General features: G+C 51.9%; 1 protein-coding gene across 3 annotated transcripts in view; it reads left to right on the top strand.

Moving 5' to 3' along the window:
* Nucleotides 1-17,805, top strand: part of KLHL29 (kelch like family member 29) — a 320,072-nt gene that overhangs the window by 257,424 nt on the left and 44,843 nt on the right. The gene's annotated exons all lie outside the window — the stretch shown is intronic.

The following is a 17,805-nucleotide window of genomic DNA, read 5'->3' as shown; positions in this document are numbered from 1 at the left end:
CAGAGCCTCTGGAAGGATGCATGCTGGACATGGTCCTAGCTGGAGTTCCCAGTCTCAGGATTAGGGTTCTTGATGTCTGTATGAGGGATCAGTCCAGACTGGAAGGCAGAAGGGGACAGGAGGACCAGGGCACACATATGAGGCTTGCTGGGTTCCTCTGCTATAGGTTTGCCTTGCCCTTACCGCCCCAGACAAGCCAAGTCCCTGCTCCTGCTGGATGCAGTGGGGAAGGCTGCTGGGCCACTGCCAGGTATAGGCAGCTCCCTGGCAGGAGGGGGCAGGAGAGTCCACGGCAAGCAGTGTGCCCCAGTGGGGTATCTACATCTCCTTTGAAAGAGGAGACTAGACAGTCCTAGAAAGTATGCATCTCTGGGCACAGCTTCCCAGCTTCCCACATAAAACCCCTTGAGATAGCATTTTGGGGGGCTCTGCCTCTCAGCAGAGCAAGGAACCCCACTGGCCACTCTCCTGTCTTCTCTCCCAAGTCTCTTCCTTTGTCATTTTAAGCAATGTTCAGGCCTTGTCAAGCATCCCAACAATAAAGCTCATGTCTGGATCGCGGTCGGGTTTAATTCCCAATCTGAGCCCTGACTGCCTTTGTTTTGGAAATCAGCACTAGTTTTAAATGACAAAATTATAGAAAATTACCTCTAAATTCTGGTAAACTCTTGCTTTAAGATCTTTTTTAAAAAATGACTAAATTGATTTTTTGTTTGAATTGTTTTGGTTAAGCTGTCTCCCTTAAAAAAAAAAAAAAGAAAGAAACTTACTCCCAGTTCAAGTTCATGAGTCACCAACTCTGACAACTGGGCAGTGGGAATCCTGCTTCCAAGGCTATGCCAAAGCCCAAGGCACCAGGCGGCATATTCTCTCCCCACATCACCCCTCTGGGGTCTTCTAGGGCTAATGCAAGATCTTGCTGGCTTGCCACGTTCCAGGCATGCATCTAGGAAAAGGAGCTGTTTTGTGCAAAAAGGTAACTAGCTGAGATAGGACTGGAGTCCCTAGTTTGGGGCTCAGCACCAAGCTGGGATCCACCCCACCAAAGCTGCTGGGTACAGGCAGCTAAACATTGTCAGCCCTGAACCCATGAGATCAGAAAGACACAGGTGGCAGGGACAGGACCTTGTAGGACTTCTGTGCCTACGGGGTCATGACCATTGCAGAACTGTTCCTGTAACCTCTGTGCGGGGCCTGAGGGTGTGAACCATCCTCTGTGGTCCTGAGCCAATGGACGGGAGGGGACAAGAAATAGGGGCCCTGCTAATATTCCCTCTACCAGGCCCCTCTGGGCAGACTGAGGGCCAGGTGAGGGCCAGGGATGGGGTGGACCTAGAAAGTGTCTGCAGCCCTGCCTTCTGGTGAGCCAGCGAGACCCACCAGTCAGTGACAACAACTGACCCGTCCATCCCCCTGATTTCCAGAGGTTGCCAGCACACTGGCTCTTTCCTTGAAATTCCATGTAACTCACTTCTGTATTTACGGCCTCATCAGTTGATTTATCCCCTTGTATTTGTGGGGAAGAAAGAGTGATGCATGCGCCTTCAAATGCCTCCAAACTCAAGCCTGGGTGGGTTTTTTTTTCTTTTTTTTTTTAATGTATAAGTAAATCTCTTTTCATTTCTAATCTTAAAAGCCTTTAGTGCTGAAGCTATAATTTGTCGGTCAGACCTAATGTCAAACAACTGCATATTTTTTTAAAATAAGAAACCCGAATTTTGAAACTAAATCTTTGAAACTTGCCGTGTGAGAGCCATGTTCCTAACAGGACCACGTGGGCTTGGATTTGGGTCACTTTTAATTTTGCCCCTTAGGATTTTATATCTCTGAAGCCCAATTGATTTCACACTCCTAAATGACAGACAGCTGGCTCCAGGCGGGAACAGGAGGCTCTGCGTGATGGCGTCAACACAAGTCAGAACTCCACTTTGGAAAAGAAAAGAACTTTCCTTTTCTCCTGTTCTCTGTTTGAAACCTTGCCCAGCATTATAATAAGATCCACCACGCAACGCCTTGAGATCTAGCTCATTAAAGTCCCCGATTTTCCCTGCTATTGTTTGACGTGACAACCTGGCCTCTCCCAGGGTTGAGTAATTATGGGGAGACTCCCCTCCATGAAGAACAGGTCTTGCCAGCCAGAGGGATGGGCCACTGGTATTTTTAGACTTCATTAGTGCCCTGATTTAAAATTTCACATTTTGTTTCTTGTAATTATCTTCCGATCGACTGAGCAAAAATTTCAGTTGGGGCCCTGTTAGTCTGCTTTTCCAAAAAGGGCATTGGGACTTTAATTTAAAACTTAACCAGTTGAAAAATAAAGGTGGTGTGGAAATGCTTTTTGATTTGCAATAGGTCAAGCGATTGTCTCTCATCTGTGACTAGAGAAGCCAGCTTGTGTGCCGTTCACTTTAATGAGTGTTATTTAAATGCATTGAGCATATATAGATTTTCTTGAGAAACGTACAAGACAAATCTTTCTTTCTCTAAGAACAATTTGGGGGTGAGAGCAAGCTGTAGGATTTTTTTTAGATGATATATTGAAAGCTAATTAAAAATAGATTTCATGTGTGCAAAGTGATAAGGGAAGAAAAAAGAATTCGTTCCATTTGAATCCTGTTATGAAGTACCTAAGACATTTGTCTCGTCGTTGGATTGGAACCGCTGAGCTAACACGTGGGGAGAGGTGTGGCCAAGCTCAGGGCTGGGTGAGACCTGGAGTCAGTGTTACTACGCCTGGGACCCCGTGAACCCAGCTGTGCGTGCCTGATGACATAGCACAGGCTATGAATGTAGCTATTTCTACCCCTGCCTTCTTTGGCAAACGGTTTTTGGTGGCTCAGAGGATGCATGGGGACCTTTTAAAGTACCAGGCTCCAGGCCTAGTGGTGAGCTGCAGAAAGGCTATTGTGTCTTCACCTGCCTGGCTTGGAGTGAAAAGCCAGGCTGCACCTGCTCCCATCTGCTTCTAGACCAGAAAGCAAAGCCCGTGTCAACCTGAGCAGGGAAAGGTATCTCTTCTTACTTCATATTTTGCAGGCCTAGGATAAGGGGTCATGAGGATCCATCTACAGGCTTGGCCTCCCTTCTGGGAAGCCATACTGGAACAGAGGGATGGTTCAGCCCCTTTCTTTGGTTCTCTAGCTCCTCCCTTCCCATTTTGGCACTGGACCTCCACCCCATGGCACGGTGTTCATCCTCGCTGCCACATTCGCCCCTGTCTTCACAGGTAACAGTGATGAGATCTTATGAAAATACTTTGAGGCACAGGGAATAGCTGTGTGACTGAGACAAGCCTCCTCACTTCTCTGATCCTTTCTTTCCTCGTCTTTAAAATGGGGGTGACAGTACCATCCTCACAGGGCCTCGGGGTGGATTGAGTGAGATCGTGGACATGACCGTACATAGCACTGTGCCTGCTTACCACCAAAAGCAGCTCTGACTGTTGCCTCTGGCCCAGGGTCTAGAGAGTTCAGCAGAGAAGGAGGCTAGGGAAGGGGCAGAAGGCCAGGCCCTCCCCAGCGCAGAGGAGATGGAAGAAGCCCATGCTTGTTCACAGGGCTGGCAATCCCTGGTCAAGCCATTTAACTTAGAGATGGGGACCCCTTCCCTAAAAGGGAGGTTGGATGCATCCCTTTTCTGGCAGGAGGACTCAGGATGGGTCTCCCCAGGCGTGAGGCCTGGCACTGATCTCAGGCACGGATCTCCTTGCCCCACACTCTGACATGTCCAGGGCACATTGTTCTTCTGCAGCCTCCATAAATATTCTGGAAGCTGGGAATGCATGAAAAAGCTGTTCACCCACACTCAGGCCAGAGGCACAGAATGTTATCCAGACGGAAATTGTCTTCCCACAGACCTATTCTTCCTGTGTCTCTGCCTCAGAAATGCCAACATGAATTCATCCAGGGTTCAAACTCAAGGCCTGCGTCGTCTGTGGCCAGCCCTTTGTCCACCTCTAGCACTAAGTCTGAAAACTCAATTAATTCAGGTTTCTACATATCTCTCCTCTGCTCTTCTGTTCTCCCACCACCCCACCATCAGGCCACCGTCACCTCTGGCCTGCAGGCTGGCCTCCCAGCCCACAGTACATTCCTTCCAGTCCGGCTCTATGGTGCAGCCAGAGTGATTTTTCAAAATACAAGTCTGGCCCTGCCACACGCTGTCCAACAACCCAGCTGCTCTGGGGACGATGACCAGTGCTGACTCGGTGCTTGCCCCGACTTCATCCTTTGCTATTCTGCTCGCAGGCTGCCCCGCAACACCCTAGGCCTTGGCTCTCCAGTCTAGCCGTGCGCGGTGCCTCGGTCAAGTGTCTGTGAGACTGTTCTACTGTGAGCCCCTGAGGTCGGGGGCAGCAAGGACGCTATCTCATCCCCACTCCCCACTCAGCATCCGAGCCGGTGCCCGCACTCAGAGATGCCCCAGAAGCACCTGATGAATGTGAGCACAAAGCACTGGGCTGAGAATTACCTACCAGGGTTCTGTGCTTTCCCCCTTCCCTTCACATGAAAGCAGGTCAGTGCTCAGGGCCCCAGGCATACGGGGATGGAAAGTGCCCATAGGAGAGCTTGTTCTGTAACCCGTCACCCACCTACACCTGACCCACGCCTCTGGGAACAGAAGTCCATCTATTTCAGACTTCCTTCGGTACCCAAGTACCTCCACTACATCCTGCCCCAAACCATACAGGCTCTGGAACTCTGCCTCAGTTTCCTCATCTGTAAAAGGGGGAAAAGAATAGAACCCACTTCTTACAGTTGTGAGGATTGAGTTATTTTACATACTCCTAGGCTTAGTATATTGCCTAGCATGCGGGAATCACTATAAAACTGTTCACTGTGATTATTTTACTGGTACCAGGGCCATCTTTCAGTGTCCATGGCCTTTTAGGGGCCCAGGTTAATGAGTCCCAGGAGATATCATGATATTTGAAGCACCTAGCTCCCAGGGCATCCACTGCGAACAGAAGAAAATCACCTCCTTCCATTGTAATGTTTGACAGTCCTCCACTGGCCATAACAACCAGAAGGAAGCAGCCTGTTGCTAGGAGCTTCTCCCTAATTCCGGGAGCTATCTGTCTTGGGAGAGCTCCTCCTACCTCCACCCAGGGGCTCTTAGTATCCTGTGCCATTCAGCTTGATAATCAGGGTTCCAGGGACACCACCGGGGCCAGGTCCTCCATGGCCACATCAATAGATGGGACCAAAAGAAATCTCTGGCTCCTCCAGACCAAACAGCCAAAGCTGCAGTCAGAGAGAGTTGATTAGGAGGGTGTGGCTGGCAGCATGGATGGTGGTTGAGAGCCCAGATTCTGCAGCAGACTGCTTGGGTAGAATTCAAACTCCACTTCCCACTAACCCTATGAACTTCTGCTAGAAAACGGGTGTTTCTAAGCCTCAGTTTGCACATCTGTAACTTGGAGGTAATAGTGCCATCCTCATAGACGTGCTTTGAGGATTTAATAATGTATGTAAAGTCGTACCCCAGTGCCTGGCACACAGTAGGCTCAAATAATATTAGCCATTGTTATGACCACTACTGTAAATCCTAAAGACTTCTGGAGAAGAAATCAGGTCTGGAGCACCCTAAGCTCAGGACCACCACTGCTTTTAAAGCAAGATTGTCCAAAATAATCTCCCAAGTCTGACTAAATGGCTCACAACATGGATCTGAAACCAAACCGCCATCCCACCCTTGCCCTGACTTTCCAGCCCCAATCCCTGACACACACACCCTCCTGCAGGCAGTGTGTGTCTCAGAGCCTGTGGAATTCAAAACTCCATCTGCACAAGGCTCTTCGTCCTCGCCTGAGCTGTACCTGCCCCAGCCCTGCTCAGGAAGCCTCCCCTCCTCGCGGGGCTCTGTCCTCACGGGGCTTGTTCATCAGTAATTGGAGGGTTGTCCAGGGCTTAACGGTTTTGTTAACAGATCATTTGACTATGAGTGAACGGAAAGATGCCGCAAAGGCCGCTGGACCACCCAGGAACAGTGTCATCCTGGGAGCAGGAGGTGACCCCTGGCTGCCCCAGCCTGCTCAGCAGGACACAGGCAGAGCGAGGCACCCGGGGCCCTCTCTCTACGGGGCTGCGGGAGCATATGGCCTTTCAGCCCCAAATCTCTACTGAGTATCTTCAAGGTCAGAAGCCCTGCTCTGGCCCCAGTTGTCTGACAGGGCCAGAGGTCACGCTGCCCATGGGGCTGAGAGGGCTCCTCCGACGGGAGCCAAGGGCGGGAACATTCCCTTCCTGGGGGCTTCAGGTGATGGTGCTGACCCGCGGCAGGAAGCCAGCTGCCCTGATCCTAGGCACTGTCTTCCCTCAGGAGCAGCAGGCCCCAGCAGACACCGGCAGGGTAACCTGTGAGGTTCCAGGTCAGTGACACGCAGAGGCCACTCAGGGGCTTGAGTCATGTCCCCTCCCTCCCTGCTGCACCACCAAGTTTTTACTGAGCCATCACGTTGTGGTCTTAGGCACCTCCTGTGCACAGAGCCCACGCGTGGCTTCTCTCCTGAGCCAGGCAAAAGAAACAGGCAGGGTGCCAGCTGCATGCCCCATGCAGTCTGGGCTCCTGTGCACATGAGGCCTGTGGCCATGCCAGGCCCTGGGAGAGAGGTGCAAGTCTGCCCTGGGGGAGCTGGGGAGACCAGGAGGTGCTAGCAATAAGGGCTCAGGGGCTGGAGAAAAGAGGGGTCAGGTGAGACAGAGCCTGCAGGAAAGTTAAGGGGATAGTGAGTGGTTCTACAAATGCCAGATCTTAGGAAAGAATGCTTGAGGGAAGTGCCAGAGACACAGAGTTATGATTTTCCAATAGATCCATCTATCATAGAGTCACACACACACATGTGTGCACACAGTTTGCAGGGCCTGCCCTGATTTGAGACAGGGTCAGCTAGTGAGTTAAGCACAAAGGCCCAAGCCATCCCTTTCTCTGAATGCTTGGCACGCCAAGCCCAGGGAGCCTGCTCGGGCTACGTGGCTGACTTCTTAGCCTCATCAGTCAGTGTTTGCTGGGGAAACAACCCAAGATCTTGCACAAGACTCCGTCATCTCCGAGGCCGTCCTGGTCTTGCAAGGTGAAGACCTCCTTGATCCTCAGGGGCTTTGAGCTGTGTGGAAAACACTGGGGGCCATTAACCCCCGACAGGGAAATCAGGTGCACATCCATGGGCAGGAAGTTCTCTGTGCACCCCGCTCTCTCCTGTCATGACAGGGGTTTAATGGCGAGTTTCCCATTGCCTAACCACTATTTAAATATCTGGCATCTGCTGTCTGTGCCAGGAAAAGCATGCCATGCTAGACTGAGCCCTAGAGTTTTCCAGAGGTTGGGAGGAGTTTTGCGAGAAGGTGAGCCGGGCCACGGCGTGGGATGTGTGCTGCTTGTCCCCGTATGATGGGGAGGGAAGGACATCATGGCACCCCAAATAGGAAACAAAAGTGGAGAAAACATGGCACAAAACTGGTTCAATGAGAAATGATCTGGTTGAAATTACATTCCATTCAGGAGAACACTCACTATTCTAGAAATATAAGGGGTAAAAATAATACAAGCAGAGTATTTTAGGAGCACAAAACATTGTGTAAATTGCTTGAAGAAAAAATGGCCGAAAGGTCACCATCCATTGAAATCATTGTCATTGCTGTTTTCTTCGTGTAACTCTCTTCTTTGAAAAAGAATATATGTTTATATTTTTAAACCATTTGTATTATGTCTGTGTTCAAGGGAAGCCCAAGTGTTTTCAGTACACCACAAGGCAAATGCTCCTTCCTTTTACAGTGTCCTGGCAGCCTCTTGGATGACTAAGCACAGCACTGTGAACAGTCTGGTTCTGCCCACAGGCCTCTCACTACCTTGCCTTCCCCTCCTCCAAATGACCTCTCAGTGTCATTGCTTAATGCCCTAGACCCAGGGCTACACACGATGCCAGTGTGTATTCGTTTTCACCAACATCAGCAAAACCAACACCATGGCTACATCTTAGTCTGCTAAGGTGTGTCTTCCCTGGTCATGCTCCAGCCTGTCAAGTGCCTTTTAAAGGGACATGAGGTGACAGGCTAGGTGGCCTAGGGAGAGGGACTATCACCTCCTTGGTCTTAAGCATCATACTGCAGATATTCTAACTTTTCATTTTGTGCTGCCATCACAAAATGCCACAAATTGGGTGGCTTAAACAACAGAAATGTATTTTCTCACAGTTCTGCAGGCTGGAAGTCCAACATGAAGGCGCGGGCAGGGTTGGCTTCTGGTGAGGCCTCGATTCTTGGCTTGCAAACAGCCGCCTTCTTGCTGTATCCTCACATGGCCTTTCCTCTGTGCATGAGCACTCCTGGTGTCTCTTCCTGGTCTTAGAAGGACACCAGTATGACTGGGTAGGGACCCACCCTATGACCTCATTTAACCTTAATTTCCTCTTTAAAGGCTCTTTCTCCAGATACAGTCACACTGGGGATTAGGGCTTTGACATAGGAATTTGGGGTGGGAGGGTACACGTTTCAGTCCATAATAGTCTACGAGTCTGCCTAGCTGGTGGATGGAAAGGGTGGCCCCTCAAAAGGCACAGTTCCCATGTAGTTACAATGTCTGACTTCTACCTGTGGGTGTTTTCAGTGGTTCACTTGAACCTTTTCATAAGTGCGCTTTTGCCATTTTTATCCTGGTTTAGCTGCAGGCTGCTCCCTCTGCTTTATTAACTAAGCATTGAATGTATTTCCCATGATTAGAATCATCCATACTTGGGGTTAATTGTTTTTCCACAGAACTTTCATGCTGGGAGGGAATCTACCGTCACCACTGGGAACTAAGCAGGAGCCACCAATTGCTAGACAGTCTGTCCTGTTAAATGGTTAAGAGCTGTCTCTTCCTGTCACTCCATGGCCCTGCCCTCTGGAGCCATCCAGAGCAAAGCTGGTCCCTGTTCTACATGACAGCCCTTCAGCTTTGGGAGGATGGCAGAATTTCCTTCTCTCCAGACCAAAAATCTCCAGTGGCCTCAGCTGTCCATCCTGCAAAGGACCCATTTACCATGTGCATGTCCTCCCTGGTCATGCTCCAGCCTGTCAAGTGCCTCTTAAAGGGATACCAGGCGACAGTTGAGGTGGCCCAGGGAGAGGGACTGTCACCTCCTTGGTCTTGAGCATCACACTGCAGATATTCTAACTTTTCTCTAATAACTGTGGCTTATTTGGTTAAAACACACATTTATACACACAGAGATATACAAATATACACTTAAACTTCCAAATGAAGTGAAAAGAGAAAAAATTCTCTCCAGAGTCCTGTTGTCCACTCTGCTGGTTTCTTCGGTGTCCCCACCTCCTCCTTTTTATCAGGATCGAGACACCCCCAGCCCCACCTTCATTCCAGCAGCTTTTTGCCCCTAACTTGGGAGCAAGTGAACTTTCCCTCTGAATTTTTTAATTATTTTGAATTATTTCCTTTTGTAGTTTAGGAGGTAGGTGTGTCTCGGCCCACCTACCCTATTCCCATGCCCTAGCTATGCATGCTGAAGCAACTCACCACCTTCCTCTCTGCTGATGGGAGTTTACTCCTGAGCAGCAACACATCTGCTTCAAACCCTTCTACCTCCCTCCTTCACCACCATAGTGCATGTCAGAGTAGGATGCTACCTACGATCATCCAGGAAAACCTCACTTTACAGGTGGGGAAACTGAGGCTCAGAGGTATCACCTAGCTATCACATTTCCCCAGAATCTGTCACTGGAAAGCTCCCTGTGAAACCACTCCTATGCCATGGTGCCCTGTGGAATTGCTTCATTTGCTGCTAGGAGTTGTCCATCTGAGACCCCTTCTCTCCTCCCACAGACCGAGAACTCCACAGGGACAAGCCCCGCATCTGCATGGGCCGCACTGGGCCAGCTCTTGAGCCTCTCCAGGCTTGCCCATGTGGTGCACGCTGCCAGCCACTGGGATCAGAGCAGCGCATCCCACTGGGAGCCCTCTGTACTCATTGGCAGCTCCACAAGGAATGAATGGGAGGAAGAGCAGGGACAAGACACGCACGACTCACAGGGGCCAAGTCACACATGACGCCACATGGGCAAGGTCAGCCAGGGCCGCAGAGGATGATTTGATGAGGGAGGAGACATCGTCCCAAAAGGAGAGGAAAAGGTGACAAGGGCAAACTCTCACTCGAGAATATGGGAGCCCCAACCCCATCACTTCCCATGGTCAGGGGCTTCTCTGGAATTCCTGCTTGGCGAACTCTCCTGGGCGGATTCCCACCCTCCAGGTCTCTACAAATATCAGATGAGTATTTTTTGTGGCAACAGTGGTTTCCAAAAACGGCCCTTATATCCTGGTTAAATTGCCCAGCTTCGGCCGGGTGCGGTGGTTTGCAACCTGTAATCCCAGCACTTTGGGAGGCTGAGGTGGGTGGATTGCTTGAGGTCAGGAGTTCAAGACCAGCCTGGCCAACATGGCAAAACCCCATCTCTACTAAAAATACAAAAATTGGCCGGGTATGGTGACGGGTTCCTGTAATCCTAGCTACCTGGGAGGCTGAGACATGAGGATCGCTTGAACCCAGGAGGTAGAGGTTGCAGTGAGCCAAGATTGCACCACTGCACTCTGGCCTGGGTGACAGAGTGAGACTCTATCTCAAAAAATAAATTTAAAAAATCTAAACCACCCAGCTCCTTCCTGGGAGCCCGAACACCTAGTCAGCCATGTTTCTCCAGTAGAGGCCAGAGCACCTTCAAGAGCCAGGCCCTGGCCCAGTTGGCATCCCCGGCTTGCCTCACTTTCTTTTCAAACCCCAAATAGAACCTGTTGCTGCAGACCTCACACACCCCTCAGTTTAGGAATTGCCATGGTGATTCTGAAGGCTCCTGATCCATCTGCTCATGTGAACAGACAGGTTTCAGAAATTCTGATTGATCCAAAAATAATTTCTGTGTTTTCAGTCTTTCTTTTATATGGAGATATTCATTACCTTCAAGATTCCTAGTTGATGGCACTGATCCCAGAAAGCAGAGACATGGACACGTGGCCTCCCCCTGGGTCTTTGTAGTAGTGATGCCGCCTGAGGAACCCTGCTGTTGGTCTCAGGCTGGGGTCGGGAGTGCCATTCCAGGGAAGCTGGTGGGCAGAGGTGGAAGGGAACAGAGGTGGGGGTGGATGTTTTGTAGGTGCCTACCACTTTATATTAATTGTATATTCACCCCGTATTTATGTATTCCTTACTTCTGCCCTGTGAGGCAGAGTCATGGATGCAAAACCAAGGCCTGGCTTAAGACCCTGCCCAGGTATAGCTGGTAACGTGGGTCAGTCTGAAGACTGTCTGCCTCCAGTGCCCATACCCTATCCACCTCACCACACCTTGAGGCTTACTGTTGTAGCCTGTGTGGTCACCAGGCATGTCTGGGCTAAGGACGGGCAAGTCCCACAAGTGGCTGTTTCACGTCTCCTACAGTCTCGAGGCTGATGTTTCTCTGTATAAGCTGGCGATTCTTGGGCTCTTTCCTCATCTCCAAAACTGTTGTTGGGATGGTTGGATGGATGGATGGGTGGGTAGGTAGATGGAATTCCCAAAGTAGCACAGGGGGTATTGGGCCATTTGAGGAAGCTGCAGACAGAGCACTGGCCACCACCAAAGCCACTGGAGCTTGGGAGTCCGGCGGCCCTGGGGAGTCCTTGCTGTTGCTCCGTCTCCCACGCCTTAATCAGAGCATCGCCAGTGCAAGAAAGTTAATGGAGCCAGGCATCCTGTGAAGGAGCCAATTCCGTGCAAAGATGATACATCTTTGAAGTTGATGAGGCCTATTAATTGAGCTTATGCCCTTTAAAATGAATTAAATTCTTGAAATCTACCAGACAGCAGTACATCCATTTAGTGTTCCTGTCACCGATGAATGAGGAGCCACCAGCACAGAACTCTAGGAACTGGCTTCCCGCCGACATCTAGCGTGGCCTACGGCTCCTTGGGAGCTCCACAGATGTCTTGCCTGGCCAGCCATTCTTGTTCTTAGCAAGGTCCCCAAATCGGCATAAATAGCTCCAGGAAGAAAGTGATACCAATGGTCCATGGGCCTCTGGAAGAGCATCCACCCAGCCCTCAGCCTTTAGCCCCTACCTCAGGATCAGCTAGCAGAGCTGCACAAGAGTACAGCTAGAGTGCCAGCACTTCAGAAATGGCCACTGCACAGGCAGAACTGGTGTGGGGCCGTCCCCGGGCTCCAGTAGGGTAAGCAGACATGGTTTCTAGGAAGTGTGTAGACCTGGAACTGCCTGAGCAGAGACGTGAGATCTGACTGCAGCCTGAACAGGAATCGTCATGCAACAGCCCCTAGACCCCTAAAGATGCACCAAAGCTCTGCCCAGTCTCAGACTCCTCCCAGTTACCACCGCTCGCAGTTGCTTAAGAGCACAAAGTGGCACTTGTTGTGCCCACAGAACATCTGCTGAAGACAAAATTTGTGTTTATAGCTCTTCACTTCAAAAGACTGGCCGTGTTATAAAAAGAAAGGGACCATCTGTCCTTCTTCTGGACCCCAGCGCCTCTTGGAAGAGATTTCTGTGCAAGAAGGCAGTGAGAAGTCAGCATAGACTTCAGGGAACTATTTTGGGGCCGGAAAAGAAATAGTGCCTACCCGCCAAGGGGACCGTCACCGGCAGATGAAAGCTGGCTTTGAGGAGGCCACGCGATGGGAGATGTTGGCCCGGAGGAGGTGGGCTGTGCTCCAGTGATGCTGCCCAGATGTTCCAGCAGAGCAGAGGCCCTGGAGCAGAGGACCAACTGGTAGGACCGAAGGATGTGAGGGAAGGCGAAGGGGAAGGGCTGTGAGGCACTGCAGCTTCCCGGAGCAGGCATGAGAAATGTCAGCAGCAGCTTGCGGCCACGCAGAGTCAGATATCATGTTTGCATCATCCATGTGCGTTCCTCCACCCAACTTCTGGGGCCATTCTTATCTGCAAAGCCCCTTAGGACAGTTCTGCCTCTTTGGAACACTTTAGGCTGAGGGATCGCCTTCCCATGGCTGACAGTTGAGTTCTTCCAGACTGCACAGGTGTCCGGTCTGTCTGCGATGCCCGCTTAAGACTCATCTGCCTTAAGCTCCTGGGCACCAATATAGAAAAGTCATGTGAGTCCAGGAGAAGCTGGGCGGAGGTGAGGTAGAGCCAGGATTAGCACGGGGTGGGGCTTGCAGAGGGGAGGAATTTCCCAGGCTTTCTGGCCGGCATCTCCCAGGCTGAGCATCTTCCACACTGAAACTCCCTAAGAAGGGGTTGGCCCTCCCCACCTGCATGGTGTTTCATCAGTTTGGAACAGTCCTGTTTCCTTCCCCTCTGCTCGTCCCCAACAGGAAAAAAAATTAAAAACTGGTTTCTACCATCCTCCATGAACATTCCAGAAATCGTTGGTCTGTGGACCTGTAGTCTTAGGGCTTGCTTTGTTTCAGATGAAAACTTGCTTCTGTCCTAGGGTGGAAATGGGGGTTTGGGGAGTAGAGGCCAGAAGTGGGGTCCTCTGAGGACACCCCTTACTCCCTTTTCCTGCTTGTCTCTGACAAGGCACCCCTGCCAGCTCTTCCTGGGCTGAACAAATCTGAGAGCTTCCTGAGGAAGGTTTGCAAGTTTTCAGCAGCATCTTTAAATGTACTGAATTCCCCCAACCCAGGCACATGCATTTAGATTCTCAGGACTAAGGCAGTTTGCGGTGTAGCATATTCAGGGCTCTCAGAATCCTAAAAGGGCACAGTCCTTTTATTCTTGCCTCTTTTCACTTCTTTACTGTTCTTATTGATTTCTCCTGGCACATAAGAAAACACAGTAGGCAAAGCCCACTACTTCTATTGAAATAAAGTATTCTGCAGTCAAACCACACACCATAAAGAAATAATTGCAGTCTGTATATATTGCTAATGGACATCTCTCAGCAATTCCCTGTCTCATAAGCTTTAAACACAGACATTAGTATAAATGTGCAGAAATCCCCATTCGGGCAAATTACTCTGCATTTCTGAACGGAAGGAAGATTAACCATGTGCTTATAGCTTTGAAGGAGCCCAGCAGAGCAGGAAGAATTCACTGGCCCTCTCTGGGAGGGAGGTTGGGACTCCCTGAGAGAGTCCTGGCTGGCATCTCCTCACCCCCTGAGCCCGGTGCTCCCCCGGAGCATTGAGAGCTATGCCTCGGGAATGGGGGACCGGCCTTGCCTGAGAAGGCTGGTTGGTCACCGGGGTGTCCTTGCTGAGCCTTCCAGGCTTCTGAGGCTCTGACAGGAGCAGGAGCAAGAAGGCTGAAGGCGGATGCTTTGGCCTGGTCTCTCAGCTGCCTAACAGAAGCCCTTAGGGGTGGTGGCCTCTGAGGAGCCAATGGGCCTTGAGGAGCCATGGGGCGGTTTGTGGAGCCAGCTGGCTGTGCATCTCAGCCCCTCAAGCTCCACGGCACCCAGAACAGCCTGTGAGCTCCCTTTCTGTGTCCCCTGTCCACACTTGGCCCTCCTCCCTCCTCCCCGTCCTGCCCACTCATCCACCTCTTCCCATCCTTCCTCTACCCTCCTCCCCATCGTCCTCCCCAATCCTACTCACTCCCTTCAAGGGTTCCACCCTCCCCCACCAAGGCCAGCTCCAGGATGGGGGTCTGCATCTTCCAGAGCTCCCAGCCTGTGCTACCAGAGCCAAAGCCCTGCCTGAGCATCAGAGGCTTGTGAGAAAAACCCCCTGAGCCCTGAACGCCAGGGTGGGGAAGATGCCCCGTCAGCACAGGCTACTGAGTCTGGGGGTGACAGAATGACAAGGTCTGGCCTCGCCGATTGCTGATTAGAGGGGGCGGTAGATTAGAGGGCAAGCAGCCTCATTCTGGCTCCCCACAAGGCTCACAGAAGCGCCTCCCAGGTGCTCAGCACAGGCCCCACGTCCCCTTGACAGTGGCCGTGGCTCCTCTGTGCAGAGGCACAAGGTTCCGTTCTCCTGAGCTGAAGCAGCCTGGAGGGGCAGGGGAGGTGGCCGTCCATGAGGGGCCGTCCCGTTTTCCGTCGTGGGAGGTGAATGATGAGCCATTCAGGGGCCGCCGCTGCTGAGAGGCCTTCAGGTTGTTGAGTTTGTGTCCGCCTGCCTCTCCCACAGCGGACCTGAGTGCAGAGGCGGAGGAACTCACACTGACATGCTGACACGGAGGAAAGGGGACTTCAGCCTCTGGGAACTGAAGCCACAACCTCATGGCCTGGCCCCGCTCAAATTGCTGGGCCGGTCAGAGGGCCTGGGAGCCAGGTCTCCTCAGGAGAGACCTGTGAGGCCCAGGGTGTCGGTGACATCCCAGTTTTCTGGTCAGAATTCAGAGGCCCCAGCCTCAGCACGGAAGAGTAAGCCTCTCCTCAGCTCACCCCAGCGCAGCGCAGCCTTCACTCATCCTCCCCACCAGCCAGCATCTTGATGGTCTATTTTCACGTCTGTCTCCCCCACTCAACTGAGTGACTTTAGAACACCCCCGCCGCTGACCGATTTAGCAACTGTGTATGAAATGTAAAAAGGACCCTTTTCTAGGACCCTTGCCTGCCACCTACCAGAAAATTGTCATGATAACGAAGGAAACCTAGGATGTGGGTGAGCTGAATGGCACCCCCTGGAGTTGTGCAGTGTGTAACTTGAGCAACCCGTCGGCAGTGGCGCTGGGGGACTTACTGAGCTTATTACCTTCCAGACAATCTTCTAGCATGTTCCATGTGTTGACCCATTTAATTCTTACAACTCTGAAGTGGGTACGTTCATGACCTCCGTTTACAGGGGAGGAAACTTTGGTTCAGAAATGTGAAATAACTTTCCCATGCTTACCCAGTGGGTCAGCGGGTGGACACCAGGCAGTTGAGTGACAGCAGGGTCCTGAGCCCCAGAGCCTTGTCCTCAACCCCATATTCATTGTTCCATTCTCAGGGCTGAGTCCCAGGTCTGGCCATTTGGGTACTTGGCAGGTGCATGTCCGGTGTGAGGACAGAGGGGCCTGGCTTCGGCTCAGTTCAGCTCCTGCTTCCCTCACCGCTGAGCCTATTTCCCCATTTGGAAAATGAGCAGCTGGTCCCAGATCAGAGGAGGTGCCCTCACTCGTGCCCAACTGTGCCTGGCGCTAAAGAGCCCTGAGCCTCCCATGAGATCATCCAGCCCACCAGGCTTCCTCCCCAGGGCCTCCTGCAGCCAGGCCCTCCTCCAGGCCTGGCCAGCCTCTGTGGTCTCAGTTCTCCCTCCCACCCCTCAGGGTTCGCTGAGTGGCGTGCTGCCTCCTCATTTCCTCCAGCCTTCGTGGTCGGAGCAATCCTCCTAACGCGCCACTGGCCAGGCCCTCCCCTGATTGGAGCCCTTCAGGGGTCCTCCTTTCTCACTAAGCCCCTCACCTGTTGCTCAGGCCACCTGTGCGCCGCAGCACTGCACCTGCTCACAGGGCCCCTCACACCACTCCTATCTAGACCTGTGTTTAGCCTGTTCCTCCTCCAGAAAGCTTCCCCGGACCCTCACACTGTGTGGAAGCCCCCAGGCCCAAGTGCCAGCCTAGGGCAGACAGGTCTCTTCTCTGCGACTCACTCTTCTCTCCCAGGTGGAGGATCCTGGGGACACGGCCTGGGCCAGAGACCAGGCAGGCATGGACCACCCCCTGCCTCACCAACTGAGAGACAGTATGCTGACATCACATCTGGCTTTACCCAAGGTGGCTCAGGTCACCTCAGCTACCTGCCACCTCTCCGTCAGCCCGTCTCTTCTGATTCACACAGGTGCTCCCACCCGAGCCAAGGCAGCTTGTCCTCCCTGGGAAAGTCAGGTGTGGGCTTATCAGGGTTCCCAGCCGCCATCCCCGGAACCCCTGCAGCTGCCAAACAGAAACCAGAGCTTCCACATGAGGAGCTGCCAAAAACAAGTGTTCAAGCCCCACCAGAGAGGCCTGGGGAGGCAGGAGAATTCCAGGAAGGCGAACACTCCATCCCAACAAGAGCTGGTTCTCATAGCCCAAAAGGGACAAGGGGCACAGGTTACTGTCCCCACAACCCCCAGCTCATCAGGCTCCAGCCTTCTGGGAGTCCAGCCCCTCCCCTGTGGCAGGTGGCAGTTGGGGCCCACGTGGAAGCTGGGGGTTCCATAGCCTCTTCCCAGGTCAGTAAGAAGGAGAGAAGCTGGCCGGGCACGGTGGCTCACGCCTGTAATCCCAGCACTTTGGGAGGCCGAGGTGGGTGGATCACCTGAGATCAGGAGTTCAAGATCAGCCTGGCCACCATGGTGAAACTCATCTCTACTAAAAATACAAAAATAAAAAATAAAAAATAGCCAGGCGTGGTGGCAGGCGCTTATAATCCCAGCTACTTGGGAGGCTGAGGCAGGAGAATCACTTGGACTCGGGAGGTGGAGGTTGCAGTAAGCTGAGATCGAGCCATTGTACTCCAGCCTGGGCAACAGGAGCAAAACTCTGTCTCAGAAAAAAAAAAGAAAGAGAGAGAGAAGCCAGGCATGATATCTCACACCTGTCATACCAGCACTTTGGGAGGCTGAGGTGGGAGGATCACTTGAAGCCAGGAGTTTAAGACCAGCCTGGGCAACATAGCAAGACCCCATCTCTACAAAAAACTTAAACATTTAGCTGGGTATGGTGGCATGCACCTGTAGTCCCAACTATTTGGGAAGCTGAAGTGGAAGTATTGCCTGAGCCGAGGAGTTTGAGGTTACAGTGAGCTATGATCGCACTACTGCACTCCAATCTGGGTGACAAGAACAAGACCCTGTCCCCAAAAAAAAACCATGAAAAATGTTTTAACAGGAGAGAAGCCCAACCACAGAAGGTCCCACACTCCTGATAAGGAGCCCGCTCTAT

Source organism: Rhinopithecus roxellana, chromosome 17 (assembly GCF_007565055.1).
Source record: "Rhinopithecus roxellana isolate Shanxi Qingling chromosome 17, ASM756505v1, whole genome shotgun sequence".
Classification (NCBI taxonomy): domain Eukaryota; kingdom Metazoa; phylum Chordata; class Mammalia; order Primates; family Cercopithecidae; genus Rhinopithecus; species Rhinopithecus roxellana.
This window is presented reverse-complemented; position numbering and strand designations above follow the sequence as displayed.